This window comes from Delphinapterus leucas, chromosome 5 (genome assembly GCF_059928025.1).
Source record: "Delphinapterus leucas isolate spDelLeu-1000000601 "Yukka" chromosome 5, BTC_Dleu_Yukka2, whole genome shotgun sequence".
NCBI lineage: Eukaryota > Metazoa > Chordata > Mammalia > Artiodactyla > Monodontidae > Delphinapterus > Delphinapterus leucas.
In genome coordinates this window covers 132,737,118-132,753,328 of record NC_143133.1, presented here as the reverse complement: position 1 = coordinate 132,753,328, position 16,211 = coordinate 132,737,118, and the positions used below count along the sequence as shown (strand labels likewise).

General features: G+C 33.8%; 1 pseudogene; it reads left to right on the top strand.

Moving 5' to 3' along the window:
• Positions 1-6,346: 6,346 nt before the first annotated feature.
• Positions 6,347-7,567, top strand: LOC111179033 (AP-3 complex subunit sigma-1 pseudogene; annotated as a pseudogene).
• Positions 7,568-16,211: the final 8,644 nt, after the last annotated feature.

The following is a 16,211-nucleotide window of genomic DNA, read 5'->3' as shown; positions in this document are numbered from 1 at the left end:
AAAGTTTATTTACTTATTTTTCTGATATTCATCTATTTCTCCGTTTAGAGTCTTGGTGTATAATATGAAATATGTTTCCATTTTGTATCTTGAAGTCTTAACCTGTCAGTTTCATTTCCACAGCTAAAGTATGAGCTTACTGAAGTAACAACACATTACAGATTTTCAGTATCTCCCATAAAATAACCAGCAGAATACTGGGAACTTCACAGTTAATGGAAATAGTTGCTTGGCTTAATATCTTCAAAAATAACTGCAATTGCTCTAATATCTTGACATCATTATTTTACAAAGGATTTTTCTTACAACAGTCTCCATGCTGATGTCTTTATAACACATTGAAATGAAATGTGCTTACTATTGATAGCAAATGTGATATAAAATGTATACAGAAAATACAATGTGTAATGTAATTTATAAATGAAAAAGTAGGCATTATATTAGCTGAGAATTTTCACAATATATTTTTTAGGAAGAAACCTAACTTTAGAGTTGTAGTTCATTTTGACAATTAAGCTGTGACAGAATCTACAATATTTCTAAAGATTTTAAAATATATGTCTGAGAAGCATGGGATTGGGGTCACATTCCTTTTCCCGACAAGATGGAAAACAATCTTTTCCAGAGAGATGAGAGGCTATCTTGTTTTTCAAAGACAGTGAAATGGCTTCTGTTTTTCAGCAATTCTAGTGTTTAGCAATCCTGTCAAGAACTTCATTTTTTACAAGATGTAAACTTTGTACCACAAATTAAGTGAATTTTGCACTATTCTGTTCTCAGTAAAGAATAATAATATGTTTTCATAATAGAACAGAAATCACTGACAAAAGAGAAAAGTAATCAAGTCCAGAGGGATAGGTAACAATTTTGGTGTCTGTGAAAGATGCATAAGAGGAGGCTTCAAATACGTGTGCGTGTGTGTGTGTGCAGCAGGAAGAGGGAGAAAACCATTCGAACAGCCCCCTCTGGGATTTCTGTATTTGACCTTGGACCTGCCTATCCTTTCATTTGACTGATGGGAAGGAGGATGGAGTCTGGGGGAAGTGACCTGTGTCTATCCATGATGAGCAGGTGAGAACATGGGAAATAGAATTTAAGTGCTGAACACCTTTTAACTAATATTTGAAATTTGGTGTGAGGAGATACAATTTTAGGTTGTTACACTCTAATTTTGATCAAATCAAGTAATACAATCATCATCATGCTCTCTCTAGATACTTTTTCCCAAATTGTAAATTCCCTGGCAAGTCCAGGTATTGAGGTAGTTGCTGGCAATCCAAAGAAAACAAAAATAAAAGCATGGCAGTTAAAGCATTCACATTCTATGGAAATGTGCAATAAACAGTCCTAAAATTATGTAACACTTTGTAGAATTTAAAGATTTTAAATAATTGCTGTTACAGATTTTTTTTAGTAATAAATAGTTACATCTATTATTAATATATAGATTACCTGTAATGCAGGCTTTCTATGTGCCAGGAACTTTTTATGTATTAAATCACTTAACTCTCATGACAATCCAACAAGAAAGACCTTATAATTACCACTATTTTACAGATGAAGAACTAAGACACAGAGATTAAATAACTTGTTCAAAATTACAGAGCTAGAAAGGAGCACAGTGATTTTTACAGCCAGGCAACATCTCTTTTAGCCTTTATTCTCTACTTTTCTCATCTTCAGAACTGAGTTTAAAATCAACTTATACATGGATTCAGTAAATTTGTCCAAGGATTATTTGGAAAGTGAAAAACAAATATAATTATAAACTCCAGGCAATATCATTGCTTAAATTGCAGGTAGAGAAAAAAGAACTTGCAGTGGGAGAGAGAGAAAAAGAAAAGGAGTATCTGAGAAATAGCAAGAAAACTATAAGTACTGAAGAGGAAGCTAACGGGAAAAGAACTTTTCAAGAAAGAGGGTGTGATGAAAGGTTAAATGTTTCAGAGTAAAAATAAGATAAGAAATGAAACCTGCTCATTAGATTCCTTAAGTTGGAGGTAATTGATGACAATAAAGGGAAATTTTAGTGAATAAATGGAAAAGTCCTATTACAATAGGTTAAAATGAGTAAAAACAAAATGACGATTTGGAAATATTAAATGTTTACTACCCTTTTAATAAGGATCAATATAAAAAAATAGAATTAATGAAGAAGAATAGATATCTAGAAATAAACATCAATGTATATTAAGAAATCATGGCCTCATCCAAGAAAAATTTCAAGAAGGAAGTTAAGAAATTTTAGTTTGTTGATTTGTTTGCTTTGGTAGGATTCCTTTCTCAATACTTAATCAACCGATGGTGTTAGGAAAAGAAACCTGACACCTGCTGGCGTTAGGCAGCGAAAGGAAAGAAAACTTCTGGACTCACTTGGTGCTCTTGGAGACCAGTAAGAGATCACCTCTGCTGTGCCTGTTCTAGACACTGAGGACAAGATGAATGAGGTTGCCACCTGATGGTACCTATACCATCCTCCTGCCCATGAATGCAGATTCCAGGGCTGTGCTGACTCTGGACTCAGAGTGATTCTAGGGCAGTTAAAATCCACCAGGTCTTGTGGGGCCTGGAAGAAGGCAGAATCTCTGACTTTTTTTTTTTTTATCTTTTTTTCTCATTTAAGAAATAGATTCATAATTTTATTCCAACTAAACTATTTTGTGAAACAAAAAACATGCTTGATAATGCCACATGGCCAAAACATGCATGATATTTCTGTATTCTTATTATGTGCACAAGTTCTCACTTGTTTTTTCTAATTAATTTTTATCAGAGTATACTTGATTTATAATGTTGTGTTAGTTTCTGCTGTACAGCAAAGTGAATCAGTCATACATATATACATATCCGCTATTTTTTAGATTCTGTTCCCATAAAGGTCATTACAGTGTATTGAGTAGAGTTCCTCATGCTGTACAGCAGTTATTCTTGGTTACTTATTTTATATATAGCAGTGTGTATATGTCAATCCCAATCTCCCAATTTATCCCTCCCCCCTCCCCCGCTTTCCCCCTTGGTAACCGTAAGTTTGTTTTCTACATCTGTGACTCTGTTTCTGTTTTGTAAATAGGTTCATGTGTACCCTTTTTTAGATTCCACATGTAAGTGATATCCCGTGAGATTTGTGTTTCTCATTCTGACTCTGACTTTCAAATGGTCGCACCTGTGTATTGGCAAGGGCTTCTCCAAGACTCTACTGAACTGAGGATAATTACACTTTATATATCTGATAGTACCACCATCAGTTTTGAGTACATGATAAGTGCTCAAAATTATAGATTCTATCAATTATGCTTAACACTACTTTTTCAAAGCCTGTAATTTGTTCTTATCTCTTCAAAATTACACTTTTATCCTTCCCTTCCATCCATCATTAAGAAGTACCAACTCCTTTCAACATAAAAATAATCAAATCTAAGTATATAAGAATATTACTTGTCTCTTTTTAGCATTTATATTTCAAATTTGATTAATATGATCCTAATATAAGCTGAAAGATTAGAAATTAAAAGGATACAGATAAATGTTTTTATTTTAGCATCAATTCTTTTCATGTATTAGAATGCACACTGGAATTGTTTTTTCATCAAACTATTAAACAATTGTTAAAAGAAAACTTTTACACCTTTTTCATATGTAAACAGTTTTTAAAATGTAAATATTTTCTAAAATGTGTTTTAGAAAAATACTTTGCATTTATAACATAAGGAATGTATGAAAACTTTAGTATGTTGATTTAATATGCATCTATGAATAAATTCAACATGGAAAACTATTACATTTAAATTCATTTTTAAACTCATTGTTAAACTGTGTGTTTGAAGGAATTAAAATTATCTTGGTTAAAAGTAGTCTGAACAAAATTAAAATAAACTTTAACTGGAGTATCTACTAAAATATGGAAAATCTAATGGTGTAAATTGTTTTATACTACATAAACTTTACTTAAAAGTTCTTATTAAAACATGTTTACAGTTACACATAAGATTAATGTAAAACTGTTATGTTTCAGATACTATTCGAATTCTGGAAATTTACTAATACAAGCACACCTACACATACCACTTCACAACTTTCTACATTTGAAGAGCCATGATTTCCTCATGGAGAGGGAATTTTTTTTAAACAATAGACTTTACTTTTCAGAGCAGTTTTATTTTCATAGAAAAATTGAGCAGAAAATACAGATTTTCCATGTACCCTTTGCCCCCCCATATGCACAGACTCCCCCACTATCAACTTCCCCACAAAAATTGATGAACTCACAGTGATGTCATTGTCACAAAAACCCCTATATTAGAGTTCATTAGTACATAGGGTTCTTGGTGTTATATACTCCATGGGTCTTAATAAATGTATAATGACATGTGTGCACCTGTATCTACAGAGTAGTCTCACTGCCCTAAAGATCCTCTGTGCTCTCTGCCTATTCATCTCTCCATCCTCCTTAACCCCTGACAAACACTGACCTTTTTACTGTCTCCATAGTTTTGCCTTTTCCAGACTGTCATAGATTTGGAATTGTATACAATATGTAGACTTCTCAGATTGGCTTCTGAGAAGTCAATGCATTTAAGATTCCTTTGTGTCATGGCTTGTTAGCTCATTTCTTTTTATCACTGAATAACATTCCACTGTCTGCATGGACCACAGTTTATTTATCCACTTACCTACTGAAGGACATCTTTATTGCTTCCAAGTTTTGGCAATTTTGAGTAAAGCTGCTGTAAACATCCATGTTTAGGTATCTGTGTGGACTTAAATTTTCAAATCCTTATCCTAAGGAGCATAATTACTGGATTGTATGTAAGATTATGTTTAGTTGTGTACAAAATCACCAAACTGTCTTCCAAAATGGCTGTACCAGTTTGCATTCTCATCGACAATGGATGAGAGTTCCTGTTGCTCCAAACCCTCACCAGCACTTGGTGTTGTCAGTGTTTTGGACTCACCATTACAATAGGTGTGTAGTTGTGTCGCATTGTCTTACAGGGAATTTTTTTAAATGAATGAGGGACTATATTTTACAAGAGACATTGGTTCCATAACCTTTCCCCCACTCTCTGCACACATACAATGTGATTTGGCTTAATTTAACATCTCCTTAAACGTTGTTGACTAGTTAAGTGAAAATGATTAAAAACACAATTAATTCAATTGACATGCTTACTGATTAATTTTGGGAATTACTCTTACTGGAAATAAAAGGAAAGTATTGTGAGTTAAATATTAATTCTCCAAACACTTTGTTCCTTATGATGTAACTTTTTTCAATTATATGCCACATGGTCATTGACAACTGCCTACATCTATACAAGCAGTATTAAAAAGGGGTTTGGTTTTCTAGCTTGGCAAATGTGGTATTATAATTTAATAAAGGTGTTCTAGTAACCAGGTCACTTTGCTCTCTTTACCCTGAAAGAACATTAATTAAAATGCTTCTGAGGGATGAGATTAGGTATCCCATGCTCTGTTTTCAATTATATTCTTCAAAGGTGACACACTTTGGAGCAAGTAGGCAGCTTAGCTCTTACTATCCCCACCCTCTCTCATCACCCTGTCAAACAGAATCACATATTATAAAGTAAAGATGCAGAGAATGCTGGCAGAAAACACAACAAAATAAAACAGAGCACAATACAATGATGATGGCTATCTAGAATGCTTGGGAACCTTAGTGAAAAGTGTATATTTATCTTACCTGAAATAAATACAACTTGTAATAAAATAACCACAATTGCTCAAGTGTGTGTTTTAATGTTTAGTGAATTAACAGTCTTTTAAGTCATTATCTTTATAGTTAAAACCAAGAAAATACAGTATGCTTCATATGAAAAGGCATACCTCCTATAAAATACGTGAGAAGTAGCTAATGATGTCAAACAGTTTATGAAGTAAGTTTTTCCTAATTAAATATTGTTTGTTTTCTGGCAACCTTTCTACAAATATTTTGTACACAATATGAAGGACTTTCATCTTTTCACATTTTTGCAATTGCTGTTAAAGTATGAGTGCATGTTGCCTTAAAAATTATACTACACAGTTCTTACAGATCTCATTGTGGTAGTCTGTGTTTTATAGAGGTTTTTAATTTTGATTTATATTATCTGGATTTATAATATTTCAAGGAGTAAAGATATATAAAGGGTATTCTTGAATTTTTAAAAAATTTGATGAAAGTAATTTAAAAAAGTAATCAGGTTACGAAAAAGTGTCTATCCCTGAATCAAGTAGAGTCAAAACTAAGACTCGGCGCGTGCGTGTGCGGGAGGGGGCGGGTGGGGAAGGATCGCCAGCGAGATCCCGAGGCTAGGCTCGTGTGCCCGCCCCCGCCCCCCGTCCTGGCCCCCAGCTCCCACCGGGTCGGCCCGGCTCAGCCATGATCAAGGCGATCCTCATCTTTAACAACCACGGGAAGCCGCGGCTCTCCAAGTTCTACCAGCCCTATAGTGAAAATACACAACAGCAAATCATCATCATTTGGTATCTAAGAGAGATGAAAATGTTTGTAATTTCCTGGAAGGAGGATTATTAATTGGAGGATCTGACAACAAACTGATTTATAGACATTATGCAACATTATATTTTGTCTTCTGTGTGGATTCTTCAGAAAATGAACTTGACATTTTAGATCTAATTCAAGTATTTGTGGAAACATTAGACAAGTGTTTTGAAAACGTCTGTGAACTGGATTTAATTTTCCGTGTAGACAAGGTTCACAATATTCTTGCAGAAATGGTGATGGGGGGAGTGGTATTGGAGACCAACATGAATGAGATTGTTACACAAATTGATGCACAAAATAAACTGGAGAAATCTGAGGCTGGCTTAGCGGGAGCTCCAGCCCGTGCTGTATCAGCTGTAAAGAATACAAATCTTCCTGAGATTCCAAGAAATATTAACATTGGTGACATCAGTATAAAAGTGCCAAACCTGCCCTCTTTTAAATAAAAAAAATTTAAAAGGCCACTCCCAGGTAAAATCCGGGGGAAAAGTCATTTAAGTTTACCATGCAGCTGTTTACCAAAAATAGAGGAGGAGAGTCTTCTGCTCTTGGATTTAAGTCAAGGTACTGCATAGAAGTCATGTAAAATCAGTATGGAAGTTCATTGTTGCTTTTCTTGCTCAGTGATTTTGAAGAAATTGAGTAGTTACAGTGTGATTTTTTTCTTTATTCTCTAAACTGCATTCCTATGACCACCTAAGGCATGCCTCTATGTATTGGCTACCACAGTATTTTGAAAAGTGTTTGGGACATTTCTTTAAATTATATATAACCCAAAATGTGCGTGTTTTGTATGGATCACAAATACAGCATTCCTTAATTCTTTCTGTTATTTGTCAGAATTGTTATTTAAAGAACGAAGTATGTATTGCATGAAAACATTATGACTTTTTCTCTTAGATTAAATAAACTCCAAGGTAACTGGACTTCTAAAGCAAAAAAAACCAAACCAAACCAAAAAAAAAACACCTAAGACTCATGTAACTCCATTAAGAGCAGGACTCTTTGTATTTCTGAACACTAAATAATCTTGTCCAATAATTTTATCACAGTACCCAATATGTGGTTTTCAATGAAAATTGTATTGTTTGCATTGATCTTACAGAAGGTATGCTATTCATATCTGTGAAGCCATAGGCATATAATGATTTTAATCCAATATATACACAGCAATTATTGTGTGCTGGCACTGTTCTAAGTATTTTACAGACAGCTCATTTAATCTTTAAAATGATCCTGTGAAGTAAGTACAATTACTATACCATCTCCTTGAAACATAATAAGCCCAATAACAGGCTTGACATTTGACTTTACATGAAAGATTAAGAAAATTCTGACCCAACAATTGTAAGCGCATCATACTAGTTAACTCACATTTCTCATGAGGTACACAGGACTCACAAGTTGCATCTATTTGTCTCTTGAGAAGATAGAGAAGCTTTAATTATTCCTTCTTTTATGTTACTCTACAAATTTGTGTGAAATTCTGTCAAGAATTTACAGTTTTCTGAGGACTGCCTGTATACACATATTCATGTATATGAATACACATATTCAATAATAAATCATGTGTCTTTTCTCTGCTACACTGAGAGAGAGAGAGGTCTTTTGGTTGGTAGGATTTTTAATTTCCCCAACAGTCATTAGGAATGTTGCATAATATTGACAGAAATGACCCTCCAAGCCTGTCTAAACAACATAACTTCAAAAATATGAATCAAATGGAGATATTAACAGGCAAACTTGATAAACCACAATGATAGAGAAACACTGTAATACTTCTAGATGGGAAATGTAGATCAAGCAGCCATTAAGCATAGTGCCTTGGTGTGGAGCAAACCCAGAAATATACTTACAGGAATATAGTACTCTTCTATAAGCATCAGGTTTAATGCTACATTTATATACAGTAAAAGATTGAGGTTGAGTTACTTTCTTCCTGAAGTTTATAGTTCGGTGTTAAGTTTCCAAGTTATGAGCATAAGCATATGTCTTTTTCTGGTCACTGAATATCTTATTCAGTCAAGAGTTCATATATGTCTTGTCTCAGAATATCTCAGTTACTCTTTGTCTTATTTATCACAGAAAAATACAAAAATGATAGTAAAAAACAGGATTTCTTCTATGGTTTCTACTTTATATATTTTCTATATAGGCTTTTCATTATTTTCCATCAAGCAAACAAAAGAGATAATAGTCACGAACGGGCATCAACCCCCAGCTATGTCTTTATCCTATTAAATTTAACATAAAGAAATATTCTTTCCAAAGTACATCTAATTCTAAGCAACAGTAAATGTTCAAATACCATTATACACTAAACATCACGACAGTAACATTTATAGTATTGTTGTTCTTTTGTTCTATGATAAATACTTTCATACAGGCTCAACGTTGAAGTGGGTTAGTATATGTAACAATTTATAGCTTGGATTTGGGAAGAGATCTTTTGTATGTATTGTATGTGTGTGGGGCAATATCACTTTATTGGATTTTTTATCTTGATACAATGATCATGTACAAATAATTTATTTGAATAAATGTAACCTGTAAAAAACCATGTCCCTGGGGTAGTCACTATGTGTTGTCATTATTTCTTTTAAGAACAGCTGACCTTCAGGAGACATCGTCCAATGAGAATCCTTTGATATTTCACATTTCAATTGGTCATAGCATGGATGCTAGCGCTAACTGCCTCCTCATTGACCCCAAACCAACCAAATAAATACAAATGATTCTACCAATTTGTGTCCCTCTGTATAAAAGGATCACCCAATGCTCTCAAGAGTCCTGGTAGCAGCAGTTAAATAGTTCAGTCATCGACAGAAGACTTCTTCAACTGGACTGCCATTCTCTACTATATAATGATTCTATGGAATATTTCCAAAGTGGACCCCTATTTTTGTCTGAAATTGCAATAACATAAAATACTATATATTAAGAACATTTGGTCATATATTGCCTACATGCAATATCTATTGTTTTGTTTTCTGGAAGACTATAAATGTTATCTGTTCAATTCCTCAGTGGTACCTATTCATAGAAATATGATACTATTTGACATTTTATTTTAATTTACACATAGTCACACACAATAAGTAACAAACATTTATTTAATCCTACACTTTCTTATGGGTATGCATCATGTTTAACAATAGCTCATCATGACTTTGACCAAAGATTTATAAGAGATAGCAAAGGCAGAGGACAAATGATATAAGGGATGTGAATAGGAGGACATGGGGTAATTAATACTGGAAAGTTTCTACATTAAGTATACATTGTGTGTGTCTTCTGTAGAAATTAGGCTTATGAGACAGTGAGTAAATAAATATAGGGGAAATGATAAATTAATCTTTTTTTAAAAATAGAACAATTTCATTCTTTCATTATAGTTCTTTGGAGATATTTTCAACAAAACATAGTAAATATTCCACATATTGGAGAAAACAAACATTTCCTGATGTTAATAATAGAAAAAAATTTGAAAACAAGTTTTTCACCAACAAAAACTGAAAAACAGTCATATTTCTGACAGAAAATAGGTCAGATTTGATTCATGGGCAGTTGATGACTTCCTAGTTAGGTCAACGGCAAACATTTTCCATAAATTTATAGCTTAATTTTGTTAAGGTGAAAATTATATTGAGAGTACATGATAAAAGCATTTTATCCAAAATATGGTAGTGGCAAAGGAGTATTGAAGTTAATAATAGTTCCCAATGCTTTTGAACATGTATAATAAATAAGGTACCACTAGTAACAACTATAATTAATAGCCATTTAATCAGTCTTGATAAAATATATTTTGAAAGTCTCCCAGAAATTGAGAAAATGAATAGTCCTAGAGACTGAATAACAGGTACTTTGGTAAGCTGAGTGTTTTCCCCAGCCCTCTAAATTATTGGCTTTCAAAAAGAAAAAAAAATGGAGAACTGATGCAGAACCTAATCAAATTGTCAGCTAATTACCAAGTTAAAAATAATTTATAACACTGGATCACTGTGTGATTTTTAGCCCATAAACTGGAAGGAGTTCAAATAATCCATTGACCTGTTATGTCAGACAGAGTCCAGTCAAAAAGCAAAACCAAACTAGATATTTCAAACAGGAGACAATATAGGGAACTGGTTTCCCTGTTGTTAAAGCATTAGGTGAAAAATAAAAAACAAAAAAATCTTGAAGTAACTCGGAGACAACTGCAGGAAGTAGCTACACCCTCAAGAGTTGGGGGAATTAGCTTTTAAATGAGATGAATTTGAGGTAATTATGAGATGCTGGTAGAGGCCTCAGTGAGGGAAAAGAAAACATGGTCAGTTAAGAAGCTCTGTAGTCTAAGAAGAAAGGAACGGTTTGATGAATTGGCTTTGTGTCACTGGTGAATGCATGGAAGCTGAAGTCTGACTGTTAAGGGAGGGCATGTGTAAATGTGAAGTAAAGATGTTCCTGGTCAAAACATGACAGTGTGCATTTTTAAGGAGTATTAAGACACTGCTGACTTAAAAAGAGACCACAAAAACGTCTAGTTTGGTGGAAGAAGGAATGAAGATAGATTTATCACACATCTTTATATGCTAAGGCCCACTCCTTGAAAAGGGAAAAATATCAGCTAACTGTAATTGAACGTGGGGGTCTGGCTGCTCACTGCTCAAAAGCAATTAAAAAGGCAAGGTTGGTGAAAAGGAAAGTGTGCTTTATTTGGGAGGCAAGCAATGCAGTGGGGAGGACTCCTGTCCAAAGGCCAACTCACCCCCACTGACAAGCAGTGGGTGAGAGATTTTATAGAGGGAGGGAGGGGGCTACATGCGGAAACAGCACAGTCAGCTCTGATGGTCATCTTGAAATTGGTCCTGCAGCAGTCTGACCAGTGTCATCTTGTCATCTTGATGGTTTTAAGTACAGTTTAGTCTTTAGTTCCAGGGTCGGTTTGTTACCATTTCTTTGAGGCCAGTTCTTGGCATTGTGGCAGCTTATGTCATGGCTACAGCCTGGTCATCATGTAGTTAAATTCTTTTACCTGGCGGGGGTTCCAGTATCTACAACACAGCTCACAGGATATGGCTCAGAATATTATCTGTAGCCCTCGAGGAGGAACTAAAAGTCCTTGACTTTGCTTAACGACTGAACTGTTATTATTATTTGGTCTCGTTTGACGGTTTTACTTTGTTCTGCTTTTTCTCACTTCTCTTATTAAACTTATTCTTTGGCTAAAAGATTTCTACAGACAAAAGGCAGGCTGAGGACGTGGGGGACAAGGACCACAGGGTCCTGCTCCATTTCATAACTGCTGCAAATTAGATAGAAGAATATGAGGACAAGGGATGTTGCCTTTCTCTGAAATGCAAAAGTTTTCTGTGAAATCCAGCTGACATCTTGATTTTTACCATATGCATGGATGTGTGTGTGTGTGTAAATAAAACAAAATCTGTGGTTATATTAATATGAATAAGAACAGTGGTGTAGAGATATATTCCTTTGATATAGTATTGACTTATGTTCACAAAAAGGCTATGGGTTGTTTTATCAAAGTCTAAGATAATGTTATGTAACGAATAGTTGCTTTTTCATCAAACTGACTTTCTTAAGTTAATTTTGCTACAACCTAAAGGCATATGAGTTTTGAATACGTTTACATAAAAAAATTCATTAAAATGTGTGAAATTTCTAAAGTCAATAGAGAGATGTAAAATTCCCAATTTTCACCTTATGAATAAATAGCAGAAGAGAATGACTTAAGTATTTGTCCTTTCCATGAATTTTTTCAGATGAAAATGAATAACAAACCCCTTGTTTTTAAAGTCATTCATTTTCACAAGTGAGTTGTGGAATTACTTAATAAACACATTTTAAAACGATGTCTGGCTTTCTAGTTTCTGAGGAAAGAAGAAAACCAAGATTTTGCCTTTACATACACTCCAAAATTCATATCTATTTAATTTCTTGGTTGAGTTACCTGTTATGAGCAATGGATGTAAAAAACATCCTCTCTTTGAAGATAACATACATTAATGTTCATATGCCTATATTTGTATGTTTGTGTATATAATACAAAATATAAAATGGTTTAGTGATATTGTATTCTCTCCAGTTAAATTTATTTCTTCTTGGCTTCATAATTAAAATAATGACCATAGCTTATGTAATTTGTGTCTAAAGATTTTCACTTGTGATCTGAATGTCATTTAGGCCATATACTGATTTCTAGTATAGTTTGGTAAATAAGTTTGGAATAGACAAAGACATTATTAGGTCTTTCCAATGGAAAGTTACTCATTATTTATAGCATGACTTTCTGGGTTATATGACTTTAGCCTTTCATTGCCTTTGAAATATTTTACTACCTAGTAAATTGCAGATAACTGATACCAATGGAAAATAATTCTTGCCTATGGACTTGCAAATGAATTTTTTCTGGAAAAGATTCAATTGATTTCTATTCCCTTTTAGGTGGAAAAGGCCAGGTTTACGTCTATTTGTAATTTCATTTCCACAATTGTTTACAGCATATAGATGTATGGCTCTTTGACTTCTTTGAACCGATTATAAATCTGCCTAGTTCCCTCTCAAATAATGAGTTAATTAAATATTTAACATGTTAAATTTATATTTGTAAGAAATTCATGATTTTACCTTGAAAAAGTATCCTTTAACATTCTAGATATCTGATTCATTTTTCTTAGAAGAAAAAAAGGATTAATACAAGCTCAAAGTTCCTGTGATTGTTTAAGATATAAGTGAATACATCAGTGACTATATATAAGCAAATTTAAATATACTTCCTGCAATATAAACAAAGAATGTAACAAGAAAAGATATTGTAAATAGAAAACTTATAGAACACTTTTCAGTTTTAATTTTTCGATTCTTTATTACTACACAAAATAAGCTTTAAAAAAATAGAACTCACTAACTGAATTAACTCGACCTTTCTAAAGTAAACCTCCTATACTTATTCTACCAGTTTACTCTAAATAAATAGTTCTTTTATTGTTTTTAATCATTAAAACATCCTTTTAAGGAGAAAATAATATAATTTTTTATTTTGGTATACTGAAATAATGCAAAAATATCATGATCTATTATTTCCTAAAGACAGGAAATTTTGATTGGTTAGATTCAAAAGAATTTCCAATTACTATGCACTTCTAACAAGGTCCTTTAGACTTTACTGAACCTTCTAGTGAATTAAGAAAACACTCAGCTAGGTGGACAAAACTCTGGATACCAAACTTAGCAAGCAAATATTGCCTTTGTGGAAAGAGGAAAAAGCTGGTGAATACAACACTTCATAGACAGAAGAAAGCTCTTCTTGGTGAACATACCCCACCTAGGGTGCCTGGCTTGAAAAGTGAGATGTAGTTTTAATTTCAGCCTCACTCATCGCCTTGGCCCAGTGCCTTTATGCCCTGGACAGCTGATGGCAACCTTGCCTCTATCGTTTTGTACTGGGCATCATTTTTGTATTTCACTTTGAGTAAGTTAAGCATTCTATTATAAATTCTAACAAAGCCCTTTTTCATGAACAAGCCTCTATTTTTTTACACCATTATATGCATTACATTATTATAGTGTTTCATATATCATGTAAAGAGATCAGCCAATAATATTTAAAATAATGATAAAAGTACCATGAAAATACTACTATTAATAGATATCTTCTTAGAGAAAAAAATATCTGATAGACAAGAAAACAAAAGACATAGTTAAAAGCAAATGGTATCATTATTTAGTCAATAACAATTCTACTTAAGAGCAGGCTCTTTTCATATTTTTCATTTTTCTCATTCATAGTATACATTTTATACCAACTTTCTGGAGCTACTACCCCTGATACCACTGACTGATTCCTGTTCTTACTGGGCCTTGGCACCCCAAAGAACAGACAGGATTTGGGCTGATACCCAATACTTGATTCAGGACCAGGTCTCTAGCACAGTTCTATCTTTTTGGAATTCAGCAAGGTTGAGAGACTAAATAAAAAGTTATGTGAGGTATGACCTGAATTTCTATCTTATGTTGATGAACTTTCAATTCATCCTTTTATTTTTTACATCTTTATTGGAGTATAATTGCTTTACAAGGGTGTGTTAGTTTCTGCTGTATAACAAAGTGAATCAGCTATATGTATACATATATCCCCATATGACCTCCCTCTTGTGTCTCCCTCCCACCCTCCCTATCCTACCCCTCTAGGGGGTTACAAAGCACCAAGCTGATGTCTCTGTGCTATGCAGCTGCTTCCCACTAACTATTTTACATTTGCTAGTGTACATATGTCAATGCTATTCTCTCACTTCATCTTAGCTTACCCTCCCCTCCCCATGTCCTCAAGTCATTCTCTATGTTTCTGTCTTTATTCCTGTCCTGCCCTTAGGTGTATTAGAACCATATTTTTTTAGATTCCATATATATGTGTTAGCATATAGTATTTGATTTTTCTTTCTGACTTACTTCATTCTGTATGACAGACTCTAGGTCCATCCACCTCACTACAAATAGTTCAATTTCATTTCTTTTTATGGCTGAGTAATATTCCATTGTATATATCTGCCACATCTTCTTTATCCATTCATCTGTCGATGGACACTTACGTCGCTTCCATGTCCTGGCTATTGTAAATAGTGCTGAAATGAAAAGTGTGGTACATGTCACTTTTTGAATTATGGTTTTCTCAGGGTATATGCCCAGTAGTGGGATTGCTGGGTCATATGGTATTTCTATTTTTAGTTTTTTAAGGAACCTCCACACTGTTCTCCATAGTGGCTGTATCAATTTACATTCCCACCAACAGTGCAACAGGGTTCCCTTTTCTCCACTATGTCTTGATTACTGTAGCTTTGTAGTATAGTCTGAAGTCTGGAAGCCTGATTCCTCCAGCTCCATTTTTCTTTCTCAAGATTGCTTTGGCTCTTCGGGGTCTTTTGTGTTTCCATACAAATTATGAAATTTTTTGTTCTAGTTCTGTGAAAAATTCCATTGGTAGTTTGATAAGCATTGCATTGAATCTGTGGATTGCTTTGGGTAGTATAGTCATTTTCACAATGTTGATTCTTCCAAACCAAGAACATGGTATATCTGTTCATATGTTTGTATCAGCTTTGATTTCTTTCATCAGTGTCTTATAGTTTTCTGCATACAGGTCTTTTGTCTCCTTAGGTAGGTTTATTCCTAGGTATTTTATTCTTTTTGTTGCAATGGTAAATGGGAGTGTTTCCTTATTTTCTCCTTCATATTTTTCATCGTTTGTGTGTAGGAATATGAGACATTTCTGTGCATTAGTATTGTATCCTGCTACTTTACCAAATTCATTGATTATCTCTAGTAGTTTTCTGGTAGCATGTTTAGGATTTTCTAGGTATAGTATCATGTCACCTGCAAACAGTGACAGTTTTACTTCTTCTTTTCTGATCTGCATTCTGTTCATTTATTTTTCTTCTCTGATTGCCATGGCTATAACCTCCAAAACTATGTTGAATAATAGTGGTGAGAGTGGGCACCCTTGTCTCATTCGTGATCTTAGAGGAAATGGTTTCATTTTTTTCACCATTGAGAATGATGTTGGCTGTGGGTTTGTCATATATGGCCTATATTATGTTGAGGTAGGTTCCCTCTGTGCCCACTTTCTGGAGAGTTTTTATCATAAATGGGTGTTGAAGTTTGTCAAAAGCTTTTTCTGCATCTATTGAGATTATCATATGGTTTTTAA